The following is an 18,424-nucleotide window of genomic DNA, read 5'->3' as shown; positions in this document are numbered from 1 at the left end:
TTTACTGTATGAACCATACCCGAAACTCAGACTTTTAATTTTACTCTTTTATGATCTTTTAAATGACCAAAATGCCCTTCTAAGGCATAAATTGAGTTTAAACTTATTCCGGGCAATATGGAACATAACTTACTGATGTTGTATCATATTTAAAGCATATTATCTCAGGAAACTTGCATTTGATTCTTTTGGCTACCCGTAACGCCCTTTTTGCGTTCGGTTCGGTTTACGGAACTAGTTTGCGTAAATTGACCGAAACGGGTCAAACGAAATCATTTTTATTTCAAAATCCAGAATGTATTTAGTATACCCATATTATACAAGTATTCAAACTTGTCGGGTCTAAATCACATTCTATCCGGTCTTTCGCTTAATCGTGCGCTTGAACCGTATCATTCTTAAAACTAACCCGTCAAAGCTTAGGCTTAAATAAAAGACCCGTTAGGAATCTAATAGGTTAATTATAAACCTTTGTTCCAGATTAGGAGGCCCAGTAAAAGCTACCACACTTACCGTTTGTGTTACATACTTGCTCAGGTAAATACATTTTGACTTATTTTCCCTATACGGCCTTGGGGTACGGTATTTAAAATACCGCTTGATCGGGCGCACAAGTCCTGCGCCTTATGGGTGTATAGTCTTGAATAGCTTGTGCGACTCGTTTAAACAGTCTTGTCTTACTTTAGGCTTTGGGGGGTTATTGACCGTGTCCCGGATATCCTTGGCATTATCTTACGAGATGGCCACGACCAGAGCACGGGGTGTAGGCGTACACTCGGCGTGTATAACTCTTTAATGTGGTGTGTCATTTAATCTTTAGCCCGGACAGCAGATCCCGGGCCACCAAAGATACGAGTGCATGTAAATCGTTCACAAGTTTATATTGTATAATTATCCCAAGTTAATAAAAATTATTTATGCCTTGTGCATTTAAATCAATTTTCAATCATTTTCAAAATGAGTCGGTTGATTTGTATTTACCAGTGTAAACTGACGTATTTTTCCCAAAAGGTTAAGTGCAGGTACTATACGAAAATAGGCTGGTTGTTTCCTAAAAGCGTCCGCTATAGTCTCGCAAGCTCGGACGACAATATCTGTTGAACTATTTATTCTCATTTTTATTTGATCCGCCTGTGGATCCGTTTCAACTACTGTGATATTTATTATTGCACTTTATTTAAAAGTTGAAATGTATCTATTCTGCTTCCGCTGTGCATTATTATATTGTGTTGATTGTCTATGACGATGCCAACTACGTCACTGTACCCCACACCGGGCCCACCGGTGACACGTGGAAATCGGGGTGTGACAAGGTGCTTGCTTGCTTGCTATAAATAGGAACTTAGGAATTCATTCTTCGTTGCTCATTTCTTTCTTCTTTTCTCTATACGTTAGTGTTCTAACCAATAATCACCAAAGCGATGTTTTGTCCGATCGATTCAGGAACCATCTAACGAATGCCGAAGTGCTGTGCTTTGTGAATTTCGTTTAAACGGAATCCAAAGTACTATACTTTGTGAGTTCATTAAATGGATACCAAAGTACTGTCTGAATAAGACTATACTTTGTGAAATTCGTTAAGGTTCGAATCTCGTGACTACCGTTAAGGTTTGATTTGGGTTTTACACAAATACGTATTCCATTCTGTTAAACTATATGTTTAACTACCGAAAATACTCCCCACTACACACACGCGAATCACTAATTAGTATAGCAGGGTGCTGCTACGATACAGGGTATTAACTCGATCGCTATTACGATTCATTTTCCGACCGATCAATATATCCAATGGATGTTTAAGTGCCACCCACATTAGGGTTATACTTTGTCGTTCATCGTTAAATCGATGGATGTTTAAATATCGCACTTTGTCGTTCGTTGTGAGAATTTGATCTGGTGAGTTATCGTAATTGTTGTATTAAGTTACCTACCTAGTTCGTGTGCACTAGGTTACAAGGCTAAATCAATAGGCTAAGCTTTGCCTGTATAAATCTGCAATATATCAAGGCTTATCTGTAGACTAAACTTTGGCCGTATGAATCTGCATGTTTATAATGTGAGTCATTCTCTTTTTATCAACTGTTTTACAATACTCCAAATTATTTTCAGAATTATAAATTACAGTGATTAAGTTTATGTAATCACCAAATTACAGCCAGTATGTGCGGTATTGTGCACATTACTACTGTTTTAATCACGTTAGGTGGGCGAACCTAAAATTAAGTGATATACGTCATTCATTGGGGCAGCCAATGGTGATATGACCACAGTCACAGATCCGGTCGAGTGACAAATACTGTGGGTAGTTGGTAGATATCAGAAACATATGTAAAAACTCTTAATACTGTAAATTATAACAAACGAGTCGTTTTAGTAAACTGAATGATTAACTCAGTATTTCCCGCTGACAAAACCTTTTTAAAACGCGTTTCAGGTAATTACAGTAGATTGGAGTAAGGATTGGATTCGGCACTAAAAGACTTCAAGAAGTGGCTTATTTTATTAATTAAATCAAATTAAGAAATATTGTTTTTATTAAAAGCTACCTTTGTAACAATGGAATTTATTCCATCTATTTAAATAAAATCCGGTGTTTCTAAACTCTGATATTTTTGCTAACTCACGGTCCTGATAAAATTTCCGCCGCAATATTTTTCAAAATAACTCACCGGTACCACTGGACTGCTCGCGGCTCCCGATTCCGTCCAGGATGTGGTCGGGGGACGTGACACAAAATCACCTCCTGCCAAAAGGCAGAAGACAGCAGTTGTTACAACATCTGCTGTAAAGACAACAGTGGTTGGAACACCAGTTGTTTCAACAACTGTTAGTCAATCACAATCACTACCTCTACATCCACCACCATTGTTCCATCCAAAACATCATCAGTCCCTCCTAAACCAAAGAGGAGAAGGCTAATTCTCAAAGATGATGACACTTCACCATCCCAAACATCTTCACAATCTTTAGCTCTTGTCATAATACCAAAACCAATTGCTATCTCTTCAGTTCAAATGCACAAGCCCTTACCTCCTGCAGGTGTTCAATTTCCTCTTGAACTAGAAGCTGTCAGAGAAGAAATAAAATCTTTTTACTATGAGGATGACCCTGCCAAAAGGAGGTTGCCATCAATAAAAGGATATCCCTGGCCTAAAAATGTTGATGAATATTTGAAGATCAAGGCCAGACAAGCAGAGGATATCTCAAAGAGAAACACACAAGGGAAATCTGACAGAGAAATTTCTAGACACTATCAATATCTGCTCACACAAGTCAGCTCCCTAGAACGATTTGCAAAAAATGTCAGTCAACAAATTTCAGAAAGAGCAGCTGAAACTTTGAGGAAAGACTACATTGAAAGCATAATGGCTCACAAGAAGTACAAAGGAGAGAGATACATGTACAAAGAGTGGACTGTTCCTGAGCTTGAAACTGAAGCAGCAAGAATTCAAGACATGATAAAAAGGAAAGTCACTCACACTCCTCCTGACTGGGAAAAGTTTAGAAAGAATGCACCTGACAAACAGGTGGAACTGAAAAGAATGAGAGAAGAACTAGTTGCTGCTGAATATGGAAACAAAAGACAAATTGCTAGATGGAAAGAAGATGTGGTCAGGACAACCTATAAAAGGTTGGGGGAATTAAGAAAGAAAGATCCAAAAGTTCCTCAAAAGCCTGACTATCCTGAAGCAGAGGTTTCAAAAAGACCATCAAAGCTGCAAAACAGGAGAACCACTGCTCCAACTAGTGCAGCCATCTACAAAAGAAGGACACACAAACAGTTGGGAGCTGAAACAGTTCAAGAAATTCTTACTGGAAAAACCATTGTACAAACAGGTGCATTGGTAATGTTGAAAGAAGAATTTGAACTGGAAATATCTGCACATACTGCTCAGCCAGTTATGAACAGGCCAGCCTCACCAAATACCTCTGCAAATAAACATCTCCCAAGAAACCTACCAGGCTCAAAAATACAAAAGTGGGAAACTGACAAACAGACCTGTGTATTGACCTTGCTCAGGTCTGGTGGAGAAGTGGAGAAAATATCAAGGGAACAAGCTCTTGGCCTGAGTCTTGAAGATTTGCAGGATCTCCTTGATCTTCCACTTAGCAGGGATGATGAAGACACAGATGCCCTTAAATTTGAACTACAGTTTAAAGGTCAAATAAGGGAACTGTTGATGAGGAAATAAATGTCCACAATAATGAAGAGTTTTGGCATTATCTGTTCCAGGGGGAGATTGTTGGGATTGAACCCTATCAGAGGAACAGATAATTAAAGCCAAAACTGGATCAGAGCAGTGGATCCTAAATAAGCAGATGTTTTCATACAAATCTCTCCCCTTGAAAGTGATTTCAACAACTACTGACCTCCTATCTGCTGATCTTGCTAAATGCTGACTTACAACTGCTGCTCAAGTAAAGACCTGATGAGAGACTAAAGCCCTGCTGATTCAATTTACTGCCTTGAGTCAAGCACTGCTGATCCGGACAAGTACTGCTGGGTTCACAGCAGTAGAAGGTTGCAGCAGCTGATCAATAGTCTATTTTGTAATGTAATGTAGTACCAGTAGTTAACACAGCAGTGTTTGTATAGATCAGAGGTTAGAGTTTGTTAGGAGGTTAGATGTCACTTTCATGGTGACGTCAGCTAAGATGCTCAGTAGTTTGCAAGTGCCTATAAATAGTTCAGTACTTTGTACTGTTCTATTAGCTCTTTTGCACAATCGTCTTCTTTGCACGAACAAACAACTGAGCTCTGGCTGAGGGGGAGTTTGCATTCATTCATCAATCATTGTAATCGTTATTGAAATAAATTCAATCTTCCGATTCATTGTGTAAAGATGTTTGATCAAAGTATTACTCTCGTTTGATTGTATGCAAAGTTTGTTTTCACCATAATTCCTCTGCACACTCATCCATTTTCACTTTAATTACAAACACAAAATACAATCAGAATCAAACTCAGATCCAACAACATTAGAGGAAACAGTCATGGCAACAACAACATACTCGTACTCGTAACCAACAATATGGAAATGGAGGTGCCAACAACATAGATTGGCCGTTGTTAAACCAAGACGACAACAACCAAGGAAACGACGGCAGTACTGGAAATTCTCGCAACAGTTACAACACTGGTAGTGATGCTCATCGGGGAGCATTTAGGATTGGCGTAGGCGACGCCAGGCATAATAGCAACATGGTAGCTTGTAAGGGTAATTAATCGCTTCGCCTCTGTCCTGTTTAACCCTGTTACCCATTGAAACGAAACCTGTTGTGAAAATGGCTGATGGCAAGGCAATGGAAACCTCATATGTTTGTTGGGATGCAAACTCGACCTTGTGGGACAAGTGTTCGACATCGACTTTCCTTCTGCTATTCTTGATGGTCTTGATGCAGTAGTTGGGTAAGCTGGCCGTCTAGATATCGCGTAGATATACCCTGTGGGAAGAAAATTTTGCGTCGTTTTATACTCTGAAGTGTCAGAGTGGTGCAAAGGTTAGCATCATATCAGCAATGAAGACCCAGGAGTATCTACGGAAGGATTACCCTGCTATGTTAGCAGTTGTTATTGATGTGACGGTTAAGGAAAGGAGGGTCGAGGATCCACCAACTGCCCGTGATTTCTCTCCATGTTCTACCCGTAGAATTTACCGGTCAACTTCCGCAATTGTAGAGGAGAATCTTAGTTGATCTCGCGCTAGATGCAGCCTGATTACTTATACTCTTACCGTCTTGCACCAGGAGGGTTGCAAGGATTGTCTACTCAACTACAGGAACTATTGGACAGGAGTTTGTAGGACCTAGTTTTTGCTTTGGGGAAACCCCAGTTATATCCGTAAAGATAAGCCTTTTTGTATGTGTACTGATTATCGAGAACTTAACAAGGTGACAGTTAAGAACCGCTTGTCTCGACCATGTATTGACTACCTGTCGACCAGTTGCGAGGGACAAGCTTCCATTCGAGGATTGACTAACGAACGAACCATCATCAGATGGAAGTCCAAGGGGAGAATACTCTTAGAAAGGCATATCAAACGCAATGCGGCCATTTCGACTTTGTACTCCATGATCATTGAAGTTGATCAACACATCAGCAGCTTTATGGACCACAAGAATCGACCGTGTTTGTTGATGATGTTTTAAATCATTACCAAGAGAAAGGAACATCATGGGTGGCAGTTGTATCTTATTTTAGGGCTCCTGAGGGAGGAGCCACTCCGCGCGAAGTCTGGTTAAAGGTAACTTCTGGATTCGAGTGATACCTTTTTGGTCATATGATCAACGAAGTGAGAATACACGTGGATCTCGCTAAAGACCCATTTCATTAGATATTGTTCGGCACCAAAGATCCATTCGAGGATGCAGCAATTTCTTGGTCACACTAGACTCTATCGCAGATTCATCACGGGATTTTCGAAGATCGCGCAGCTTAAATCTCTTTAGCACAGTAGGGTGCTGTGTTCGTGAAGGACAAAACAGGAGGACGTCTTTTCAGCTTTCGAATCCCAACTCTGCAATGTTTACAGGCCGACACAACACGAGAAAGGGATGACTTACGTAATGAACTTACAGGAAGAACTGCACGAGTCACGACTTGCGGTGGAAGCCATGGTCTTTGGATTTAAGTTGGAGGCATTACTTGGACGGTACCCAACGCACTACCTAGACCGATCACAAGGGGCCTCCCGTGTGAGTTAAACATGTGATGGCATCGCTGGATGGAACTTTTGAATGAATACGATTGTGAAACCTGGACGTGCACGAGCTTTGCAGCTTGCTATTGACTATAACGTACCTGATCAGACTCACCTTATTCAAACTGAGAAACTGAAGGAAGAGAGTCCTCAAGATTGACCCATGCGGGGCATGGGGAATTAACCTTTGGCCGGTCGGACGATAATTGCTACTTCATGGAACGAATATGGACTTCACTATACGGCAACCTTAGGGAACTGGTGCAGGCGAAGCACATCAGCCTCGACATTTTAGTCATCTTGATTTTGATGGAATATATTAGGATCTAAGGATCTTGTACGGGTGATTGGGCTTGAAGGCCTACACAGCGAAGCATGTGAACGACGTTTGACTTGTGCGAAAGCCAAGGTGGAACATCAGAAACCTTCTGGTTTGTGTCAGTAATCAGAAACACCCATTTGGAGGATTGGAACAGACTGCCACGGATTTTGTCTTTGTTCTACCTAAAACTCAGAACGGAAACAGTATCACCTGGGTGATCGTTGATTGTCTCACGTTACCAGCACACTTTCTTGCAATCAAGGAAACTGACGAGTCTTCACAGTTGTGAATGTTCCTCTGAGAGAGGCGGCTTTTAGGCACGAGGTGCCAACTCCTGTTACCTCTGATTTTGATCTATGCATGATTTATGACAGGCAACAAACAACACCCTTGGCTCACGCCTAGACATGAGCATTGGACAAACGAGTGGGGTAAACGAACCATCCCGACACTCGAAGGCAACTTATCTTTGGTTGAGTTCTACTGTGGCAGTTACCATCCTAGTATTTAGACAGCTTCGTTTGAGGCATTGCTTTGGCGACAATGTCGATTCCCTTGTTGGACTAAGGTGAGTGACAACCTAATCACAGACCCAGAGCCTGTGCTCGAAACTCTTGAAGGTTGCTTAGATCGTAAATTGTTTGACGACAACGCGTGACCGTCAGGAAAGCTGATAAGCTTAGGAAACACTGGGAGTTCGCTGGAGGCGAACGTATCATAATCGAAAGTCTCACCCTGGGAGGGTGCGGTACGCTTTTGGGAAGCGTGGTAAGCCTCATCTACGATATGTCGGGACAGTTAGAATTCTGAATGGAATCGGTGACGTGGCTCACAACCTCGAGTTACCTAGCGAATTGGATAAAGTTTGCGATAACATTCATGCCTCGAATCCAAGGAAATGCTTGGCTGATAAAACACTCGTGGTACTCTTGCAAGAACCATAGATTGATAATAAGATGCAGATTATTGAGGAACCAATTGGGATCATGGACTAGGAGGATAAGGTTCGTAGGCACAGTCGAATTCTATTAACAAAAGTTGTTGGAACTCATGACGTGGACTGGAGTTCATGTAGGAACACAAAGAACAGGCAAAGCTTTAGTATCCTCAATTGTTCAGGTGGTTGAACCAACTTTTACTATCATTGGCGAATTTCGGGACGAAATTCCCTTTCAAGTTGGGGATGATGTGATACCCGCGGAAAATCCACAATCATTTGGATTACTTATCAAATTTCGGGACAAAATTTCTTTCAAGTTGGGGATGATGTGACAACTCAAACTTTCAAGATGTGACAACTCGAACTTTCACGGTTAACATCGTCTAAACTCGTAACACTTAGCTCGTGGTTGAGTATATACGATCTGATTATACGTAATTACTATCGCTTAGATAATGGTATGTTGTGAAACGCTAAGTGTTGGTTCATAAATTCGGCCGCACGCGATGTCGGGCTACACACCTCCATTCATCAGTCGCACACTTCATTCATGTTAGTGGGCTTCTAAAGGCCCAGTCTTGATCGGCCCTATTGGAACCCAACCCACTCGAATAAAATGCATATATGCACGATCAGGGATACAGTTTGCATTTTATTTGGCAAAGTACAAGGAAAACTACAAACCCTATTCTTTCCCTTCCCTTTTGCAAGTGGCGGCAGTTCTTTTCTTCCCCATCGTTCCATCATACATGGCAACCATCAACTGTAAATCCCTTCAAAGCTTTTGATCACGTTTCTTATCTTGCACATCAAACCTCGCCATAAACATTCCCCATTCACTGGAATATCGTCGAAACATATGATGTGTAGGGATACGCGGAGGATCATGGCAGGAACCATTCTTCGACTCTTTAATGATTGATAGCACCTCTATTCACGTCGGCACTGCAACGCGACTCGTCGAAAACATGAAGACGTCACTGGACGTACCCGAAGCCCTCCTTCTTTCGACTCGGCTCAGTTTTCTCTCACACGAACACTTGGTTAGTGTAATCATTGCTGAATTAATGTCCACTTTGTATATATTATGGCTTTATGATTTGATGTTGTGTGGCATTAATACATATGCAAGCATGAGAATAAACTGTTAGCTTGATCTCTGGTTGCATGTAAACTCGATTTTGTTAGTGATCTTATAATATGCGATTGCTGGTCAGTTGTAATTGCTAATCGGTATATGTGAGGGTACACGGTCATGATAGTTAGGGGGTGGGGTGTTTAACTGATCACTCAAAGGATGACACGCATGCAGGAGGTGAAAAGTGTAGGGCACCATCTTATTTTAATAACATCACATCATCACCACAAATATTATCATCAATTCTTAGCAGTGGACTCCAAGGATTGTGATTGGACCAAATTCTAAGACATTGGTAGCCATATTTGGACTATTGAGATGTTTTTATTAATGTTGATAATGGTGATACACAATAATACATAATGACCTGTAGTTATAAAGTAAGAGTAGGGTATTATATGATAGTGGAGTCTGTTGTGAAACAATTGGTAATAATCTATGAATGGTGATTTGAAAGTAGATATTGCATAATGTCTTGTGAGAAACGAATGATATATATGTATATAATATGATGTTACTATTGAAAATGTGAACATGTTATTTAGTGGGATGGAAATACAAACTGGATGGTGTGTAAAAGAGGGATTGGGTATCTGTTAGGGGGATTGGGCTCGGTTGATTTGGATGGGCTATTAGGCCACTATTTGTAGGGATTGCATGTGGAGTAATTGGGCCGTATGGGAGTTACAGGTCCATGAGTATTATACGTTGGGTTTGGGACTAGATTCAATACAGTAGGTCGGGTAGGATGCTAACTGGTGGACTATACTTAACTGTTGGGCTATATTTATTTGGTGGGCTGCGGGTAAAAGGTTGGCTGATTAGGTAGTAAACCGGACCTAGGTGTGCCGTGTGGTTATAAGAACCGTATTAATAAGTTGGATATTTTTGATAATATGTGTTGGATATATGACCCGGGGCCCTAGCACCATTTTATTATGTGATTAACTTATGATGTGTCATGCAATAACGCTAAATGTGATTGTGAAGCTGTTTACGAACCGATTCGTGTAAAGTTAATTGTGAACTGAACCACTTGTGATAAGGTGTGATGTGAACCTGTGTTGTGGTTATAAGTAGGACCATATACTTGCTAAGACTTGCGTAACGATGTGTGTTTTACTTACTTGTAACTTGTGTAATAATTCCAAAGAATACATGATCACGTGTACACGAAACTAACTACTATTGGTAACCACATTAGGGACTGATTGATCAACTTGGAATACGTATTTTAATCTTACCGAGTAAACGAAGGTGAGTTCACTACTTGAGCATGCGTCCCGGTGGTTGGGACGGTCAGTGGGTATCCCGGGGAGGGATAAGTCTTTTGGGTAAAATTGGGATGTTGGATAATATTCTCACTCTCTATCTATTAAGTCCCATCTTTTGTTACCGGGGAGGTAATGGGGTATTAGTTGGTAGCGCTACTTAGGTTTGGAACCCTGACGCCGTACCGGGGAGGACGGTTGTGAACTAATTACCCAGTCGGGCCCAGTGCTTTGATAGGAGCACTGGGGAAAGGGTAAAACATACATTAGGAGCCGTCTTGTTCAGTATCGAGATATTATCAACATTACTTTCGGAATTAAATTCAATGGATTAACTAAACACTTGGTAATCAACGTTTGGGTAAAAACTATGAAGTCACCAGCGTTGTCTGATACACTTATTGCATGCTCGCAGGTCGTTAGATTACTTGGATTTGGAACTTGCTGTCTGAAGTAGCTGGAGTGGTCATGGGTCGCTCTGCTTGGATACACATATTGGTTCATTGATTTCGTACATTTGTTTTGAGAATATTTAAACTATGGTTTCGTTAATGCTTCCATTGAACATATTGGTTTTCGTATAAACTTGTGATGGTATTTTATTAATGATTGAGAACTTTGTTTTGAAACTTATGTGGGTTCAATGTAATTAGTTGCTCATTGTCAGGTCGTCACACGCCTATCAGGGACACTCCCTAGGTGGTATTTTGGGGGTGTGACAGGGAGGATAGTTGGTGGTTTGTTAAAGTGAGCGGAATAAATATCCCCATAGCTTGAGTTCGGAAGTTCGATCCTTGGCTCCTCATAATACTCATATGAGGTAGATGGTTCACACCATTGTTCCTCATAGTAAGTATATGATGGAGAAAGGTTGTACCTTGGTTCTTTATAATACCCATATGAGGTAGGTGATTCGCACCATTGTTCCTCATAATAAGCATACGAAGGAGATGGCTCATACCTTGGTTCTTCAAGATATGAGTATGAGGGAAAAGGTTCATACCTTGGCTCTTCATAGTGTGTGTATGAAGTGGTTGGCTCGTACCTAGGCTCCTTGTATGTATATGAAGTGGAAGGTTCGAAGAGGTCACAATATTGTACCGAGTGAGGATTATCGCAAATGGTACAATACTCTTCTTCATAGTGGTAATTGTAGCCTCCTGAGTATTGATCCATAAGAATTACTCAGCAGACCACAAAAGAGTCTCGGGACCAGAAAACAAAATAAAAACGGAAACAGAGGCTCACCACGGCCCCGTGTTCAGTGAGCACCGCCCGTGGTCATATCGTTTTAAAAAAATGCAACTGGTTTGGTTCAGCACGGGGCGTGTTCAGTGAGCACAACCACGTGTTCAGACTCTCTATCTGGGTATGTTTGTTATTTTTATGCAGCACGGGGGTATGCTCAGTGAGCACAGCCCCGTGTTCAGACTACTGTAATGCAAAAATTCCTAAAAATGTAAAAATGTGCGCATAGTTTTAAAAAGGTTTTTGAAGAATGGTTAGGCCATTGATTTTAAGCTTTCTTTAAATCCTTGTGACCTCGGCAATGGCGCCAAAAACTTGATGTATGTCGAGTGCGATATATTTTTATTGATATTTTAAGCCCATTTTAAACATTAGTCAAGTTTTAAATTTATAAAACACGATATTCTAGTAAAACTAAACACACACTTGGGCAAGTGCACCCATCGTGAGCGTAGTATAACGTTGGTAAGATACCGAGGTCGTCCAAGGACACAAGATATTTTAGTACCGGTTTATCCTTAACGTCTAATTAATCTAAAATTTTTGAGAATAGATTTTAAACATGAAAATTAAAAACTAAAAATGCAGAAATAAAAATAAAATAAAAACAGATAGACAAGATGAATCACTTGGATCCGACTCGCCTTTTAAGTATCCTTTGATGATTTTTGCACTTTCGGACTTTTTAAGAGATTATCTTAGTTATAGTAGTAGGCCCCTCTTTTGAAGGTGACGTTACCCTCTACCCAGTGGTTTGACTTAGCAAGGATACAATCCCAAAGGGTCGGAATATTGAAAAGATAATTAATTAGTTATTAATGCGAAAAGTGGTAGGCCCCTCTTTTGAAGGTGACGTTACCCTCGGCTAAGTGGTTTGAGTCAGCAGGGATACAATCCCAGGTAGCCGGTTTAATGTATTAATAGTAGTTTACATATGAGGGGATCAAGCCATTCGCACCCCCGCCATCCAATACCAGTGGGTATTGAAGGAGGTCCTAGTAAGCTTGACCCAGGTCCTTGCAGGATCTATACACTGAACAAGGCAAGAACCTTACTAAACCATTCCCTTAACCCCTGACCAGGTAGCCAACATACCTCTATATAGACCGTAGAGATATGAATGGTGTAAATCTTTTACTTTATATGGACAATAAAGTAATGCCAAGACACCACGGACAAATGATAAAAAATATTCATCTTCAACATAAGAAACTAGTTATTAAAGTCATTAATACGAAACCAAATAAAAAGTGCCAAAAGATTAATAATCAAAAGTAATACAAAAAAAGACTTGTCTTCACCAAGTGATGTAAGAAGCTTAGCCAAACATGGCCTTCGATTGGAAAGAACTCTTACTATCAATCTTGGATCCCGAGACTACTACACACTCTAAAGGTGGATGATGGATGATGGTGGTGGGTGGTGGTGGTGGTGGTGTAGTGGTGGTGGAGTGGTGGCAAAGTGGGAGAGTAGTGGTTTGCCAAGGGATGCCTTTGAAGTGAGCCAAGCACCCCAATTTATAGCCTGAACAGAAGCCCGGCCACGGCCCCGTGTCCAGCGGACACGCCCCCGTGGCCATCCTTTCCTCTTCCTTCATTAAATGCATTTGTCAGCATAGGGCTCCACACGTCCCGTGTTTAGGGACACGGCCCCGTGGGCAGAAGCGTATCTGTACTACCAAGATTTTGCAAGATTCTGTGTATCTTAGCGTTGACCACGCCCCGTGATGAGCTGGGCACGCCCCCGTGGTGGGCGTAGAAGCTTCCACAGCTTTGTCTTTTCTGCAGGCAGCTGACCACGCCCCCGTGTCCAGTGGGAACGACCCCGTGGTCAGTCTTCTGTTTCTTGTTTTTTTTCTTTTGGGGATGCCGTTGAGGGCTCGGGCATGTCACGTTTATTCCTTTTCTTTGTATTTATGTTGGTTTTGGCTGTATATTCGTTCCTTTTGTTCGTTTAAGCTCATTTGGTCCTGTAATTTCACAAGGAAGACAAAAACACACTTTTTCCAACATTAGTACTAAAAAGGGTTAGTTTTATGCCTCATTTGATGTAATTTATATGTTACATTTTGCAGACATCACCATTCACGCACTAAACATATAGATGTTAGGCATCATTTTATACGTGATTGTGCTGAAAAAGGGTTAATTGATGTAGTTAGAGTTGACACCTTAGACAACTATGCAGACCTGTTTACAAAGACATTCGATTGGACGAGGTTCGAGAACGTAGTCCAAATGATCGGGATGATAAACCCTGAGTAGGATGGTTGCATAAGCCCTCATGGAAACTTTGTTTTTTCCATTCCTTTGTACAGGTTACTGCTTTTCGTAAAACACAAAAAAAATCCAAAAGATTTTACTTAGTTGTAGGATATTTTATAAAAATCCAAAAACATTAGAAAATGAAAAATTGAGGAGGAGTTGATAGTGAGAAGAAATGATAGTACATCGGCAGTCATATCTTTTATATCTTTTACAGGGTATCTTATAAAATTAATCCTTAACTGTTGACAGCTGCATCATATATTATATTGTAACGATAGGTTTTACGCGTTAATAAGAACCTGTTTTTTGGTATATAAAGATAACGAACTACTTAACTTGTGTGTAACATCTCTCGGATATATGGTCTTGGTACCGTAATTTCATTTGAGAGATTACCAAATTTCTGAGATACTAGGTCTTTATATCTGATTATTATCTAGGGTATTATACTTGGTCTTCTGATATTGCGTGAGCAATGGCCTAGACCTCGTATAATGCTTTGCTAAGCGCTACGTTTGTGCGCAAACCCTCCCGGTGGATTTCTTTTCTGCCTAACAGTCATCATTGGATGATCTGTTGAAAGCTTGTCACCACTGGGTGAACAACTGAAAATATATGTTACCACCCGGTACATAAAAAATGCCAAAGTGCAGCAAAAGATACCAAAACGTTGGTATACCACCTAAATTCGAGCCTTCATCTCTCTGTCGGTGCGGTGGCGCTAACCTGAGATCTCAAGGTTTCGCAATTTTAGCCGGATACAGATAATAGTTGGATATATTCACCTGTAAGATGTAATTTTTGGTAGTTTTGATATGGGAGTATATTCTGAGGTGGGGAACACAGTTATATCAGTTGACAAGACACTTAATTGCATATCTCGAAAATAGTGTTCGAACACGTGCTAAAGCTTAAGTGGACAAGTATATCGCTAAACATCTTGAACTGTCATTATCATTCTATGTGCTTCAAATCGTTAAATGGATACTAACTGTGATAGATTTTGACAGATAAGCCGATGTGATCATCTTGTCCGCGTTTTCACAAAAAGATAATGCATTTAAATATCTACGTTTCATTCCTGCTACAAAAATTGAAAAATTACAAAAAGATTTTTGGTGTGTTTAGATATAAAGTTCGAAAAATACAAAAAGATTTTGTTTCTCGTTTCTATGTGTGGGCTTTATATTTTTAACGATACTCAAAAGGGGTTTTACAATTTTGAAAATGGATTAAAATCAATCCGGTAAGGTAATTTAAAATAAGTCTTTTAATAAAAACATTTGGTCTTGCTAAGTTAGTCTAAGTGTGTGCTATCCATGTGGGAAACCGTGTTCCAAGTTGGTAGAATTATTTTTAAATATGTGTTACTTAAAATTTTTTGAGCTTAAATATTTTAAATTTATTGGTTTTGAAATTCATTTAGGCTTTAATGGTTTCTAATGAAGTTTTGAGTTTGGTAAGCTATTTTAGATTATCTGAAAGAAGACAGGAAACTTGCTTTTCGGTGTGCTCGAGCTGTTCAATGCTGTGTGAAGAACACGAATAGAGCAGGAAGCGGTTTCTCGAAGAGTTGATGAAGATATGCAGAACCCACATATATCAAGGGGGAGTTTGTAAATGCATTTCAGGATTATAAATGCGGGAAGCGGCTTCTCGAAGACTCACTGAAGATTTGCAGATCCCGCATATATCAAGGGGGAGTCTGTAAATGCACTTCAGGATGATAAATCCGGGAAACGGCTTGTCGAAGACTCGTTGAAGATTTGCAGATCCCACATATATCAAGGGGGAGTCTGTAAGTGGACCAAAGTTTGATAAATGCCGGATACTGCTGAAGTTTCAACAATGAGAGACTAATCGGGTAATTATGTGAAAGTGTCACAAGTTTGGACAAGGGTTCTTATTCATGAGAACTTGTGGATTTATCTCTCATGAGAACTTGTGGTTTTATATGGTGAGAACTTGTGGTTTTACATGGTGAGTACTTATTTAGTGGTGAGTACTTACATAGTGGTGAGTACTTATTTGTTAAGTACTGTGGGTTTCATTGTAAGGTTGTGCGAACATATGATTGTATATAAGCTTGGTGATGTATGCATTCATAACACATTCAATGAAACAGTGAAATTTTGAGAATACTTCTTGAAACCCTATCTTTGTGTTATTCATTCAACATGTCTGATTGTCGATTGTGCATACTCGGTGTATTCACGGTTCTCTTCTTCTACACCTTTTGTATGATCTATGTTGCGGTACGAGGAACGCGGTGGTTTCCGCACATCGCGTGCGTGTTCGATCGATCCGGTTCGTGTGTTCGTTGAAGGAAGACGACCTTACACGTACCCTACCTTACATGGAGGCCACAAAGCGGCTGAAGACAAAGGCTTGACCAACTAGTTTTTCAACACTATGCGCTTTTTGAAATTTTCATCCATATAAAATTATACACTAAGGGCCAGTTGTGCTAAAGGGCACCGACACGAGACCTTTTCAGTTGAGAAAGATATCATTAATCTTGTTCCATTCGTCTCACACAGTAGCGTCTGTCTGTCTGAGCAAGAAGTATTCAAGAATCATATCCATTGCATTATTATAACATCCTATGACTCCTAAGTTGCAATACTTCTAAACATGTATACAAGAATCATATTTGCTAAAGATAATTATCAAAATAACAATATAATTTCATTTATATAAAACCTCCAGATATATATATTTGCTATAACAAAATAACCTGCCCAAATCCAGGTTATCGAACCTTATAAATTACATGTAGACTTTCAAATGGTGACCTTATCCCATCCGTAGATAATTCTTTCAACGTTTCTTATTTGTTAAAGTTGTTAGCCCTATTATTACATAGGCCACCATCGTTTCAACTCTCAATTTGAAGGGGGTATGGGCCCAAAACACTACTACAGAAAAGGGTTTTTGCGACCGTCAATATGGTCGCGAAACAGTCGCAAATGCCCATTTGCGACCGCTTTTCGACCGTTTCGGTGGTCGGTTATACTTTGGTTCATAATTTAGTTTTGCGACCATTGTTTGCGACCGAAATATTTTTGCGAACGATTTTGCAACTAAACATTTGGTAGCAAATTTAGCTACGAAATTTCGACAGAATTATTTTTGCGACCGATTTTATGACCGAAAATTTAGCGACTGGGATTGTGACCGTTTTTTCGACTGTGACCAAATTTTAGCGACCGGTTTTTCGACCGAACCTATTTGCGACAAATTTTGCGTCCAAACAATTAGCAACAGAAATTGCTACCCAAACTATTTACGACCAACTTTGTGACCGGGTTCTACCGACCGATTTAGCAACCGAGTTTTAGTTTAGATTGTGGCCAGATTTTTGACCATTGCTTCGGTCGCAAAATATATGTAGAATTAAAAAAATATTTTTTCAATTTTCCACTATTTACATATTTCAATACCGTGATCAAATAGTTCTTTAAATTCATAAAATTGTACCGATTCATTAACTAAACAAACATTCAAAAGTAAATCCAACTAAATATAATAAAATTGTACCAATTCACTAACTAAACAAACATTCAAAAGTAAATACGACAAAATATCTAAATATAAGTACGAAAAGAAATACCAAATCTAGGTACCATAATAAAAGTCCGAATTGACCAACTTTACCAAAAGATCACATGCTTAGCTAGTTAGAGCTACTTTTTTGATTTGTTCTTCAAAAGGAATTGAACTTTTTCTTTCATTTGGGCGTTTGCAATCCTATTTTCCTCAAGTTGCTCCATCATTTTGAGTTTTTCTGCTCTTTCTTTTTCTTTCTCTAGTCTTTCCGTTTCTTTCTCTTATTGTAGTTGCCTTATTTCTTCATTCAATCGTTGTACCTATAATAATATACCAGGTTAAAACCAAACAACGCATTACGACGCTCTAAATAGAAAATACCTCATTCATTTGAATTATCAAGTAAGATATCTTATAAAAATGCTAATGTGTTGTTTCAATGTATTATATAATACATTTAAACAAGTAGCACTAAAATCATCTCTATACGTGGGTTAAATTAATGAAAATATATGTAAAATAGTCTGGTTTTATACGGCCGATTATGAACTAATGCAAATAAATATATTCAATTTATACTTATTATGACCCGTTGTAGGTCCCTTTTTGTCGGATGACGAACCTCAAACCTTGTTATACTAACCCACTAGCGAGTGCGGAATCCAAGCTAGCGAGCAAACCGGGATAAAGCAAGTATAAACACAAACACACACGGGTTCACCGATTAACACAACTTGTATTAATGCAAATGAAGGTTTCGGTTACAAGCACAATGTTTACAAACCTAACTTGTAAACTCTCAAAGTGTGTGTGTGAGTTTCGGACAGAATGCTCTCAAAGCTATCTCTCGGATGTGTGTGTTCTCTCTGTCTGTCCTGTGTCTACTGAAACCAACACACTGCATGGGTATTTATACCCATACACAGCAGGTCTGGTCGAAGGATCCGATAGATGATCCGAAGGATCATCTTTCGAATACAAAGCTATC

The sequence above is a fragment of the Helianthus annuus genome, chromosome 2 (assembly GCF_002127325.2).
Source record: "Helianthus annuus cultivar XRQ/B chromosome 2, HanXRQr2.0-SUNRISE, whole genome shotgun sequence".
Taxonomy (NCBI): Eukaryota; Viridiplantae; Streptophyta; class Magnoliopsida; order Asterales; family Asteraceae; genus Helianthus; species Helianthus annuus.
This window is presented reverse-complemented; position numbering follows the sequence as displayed.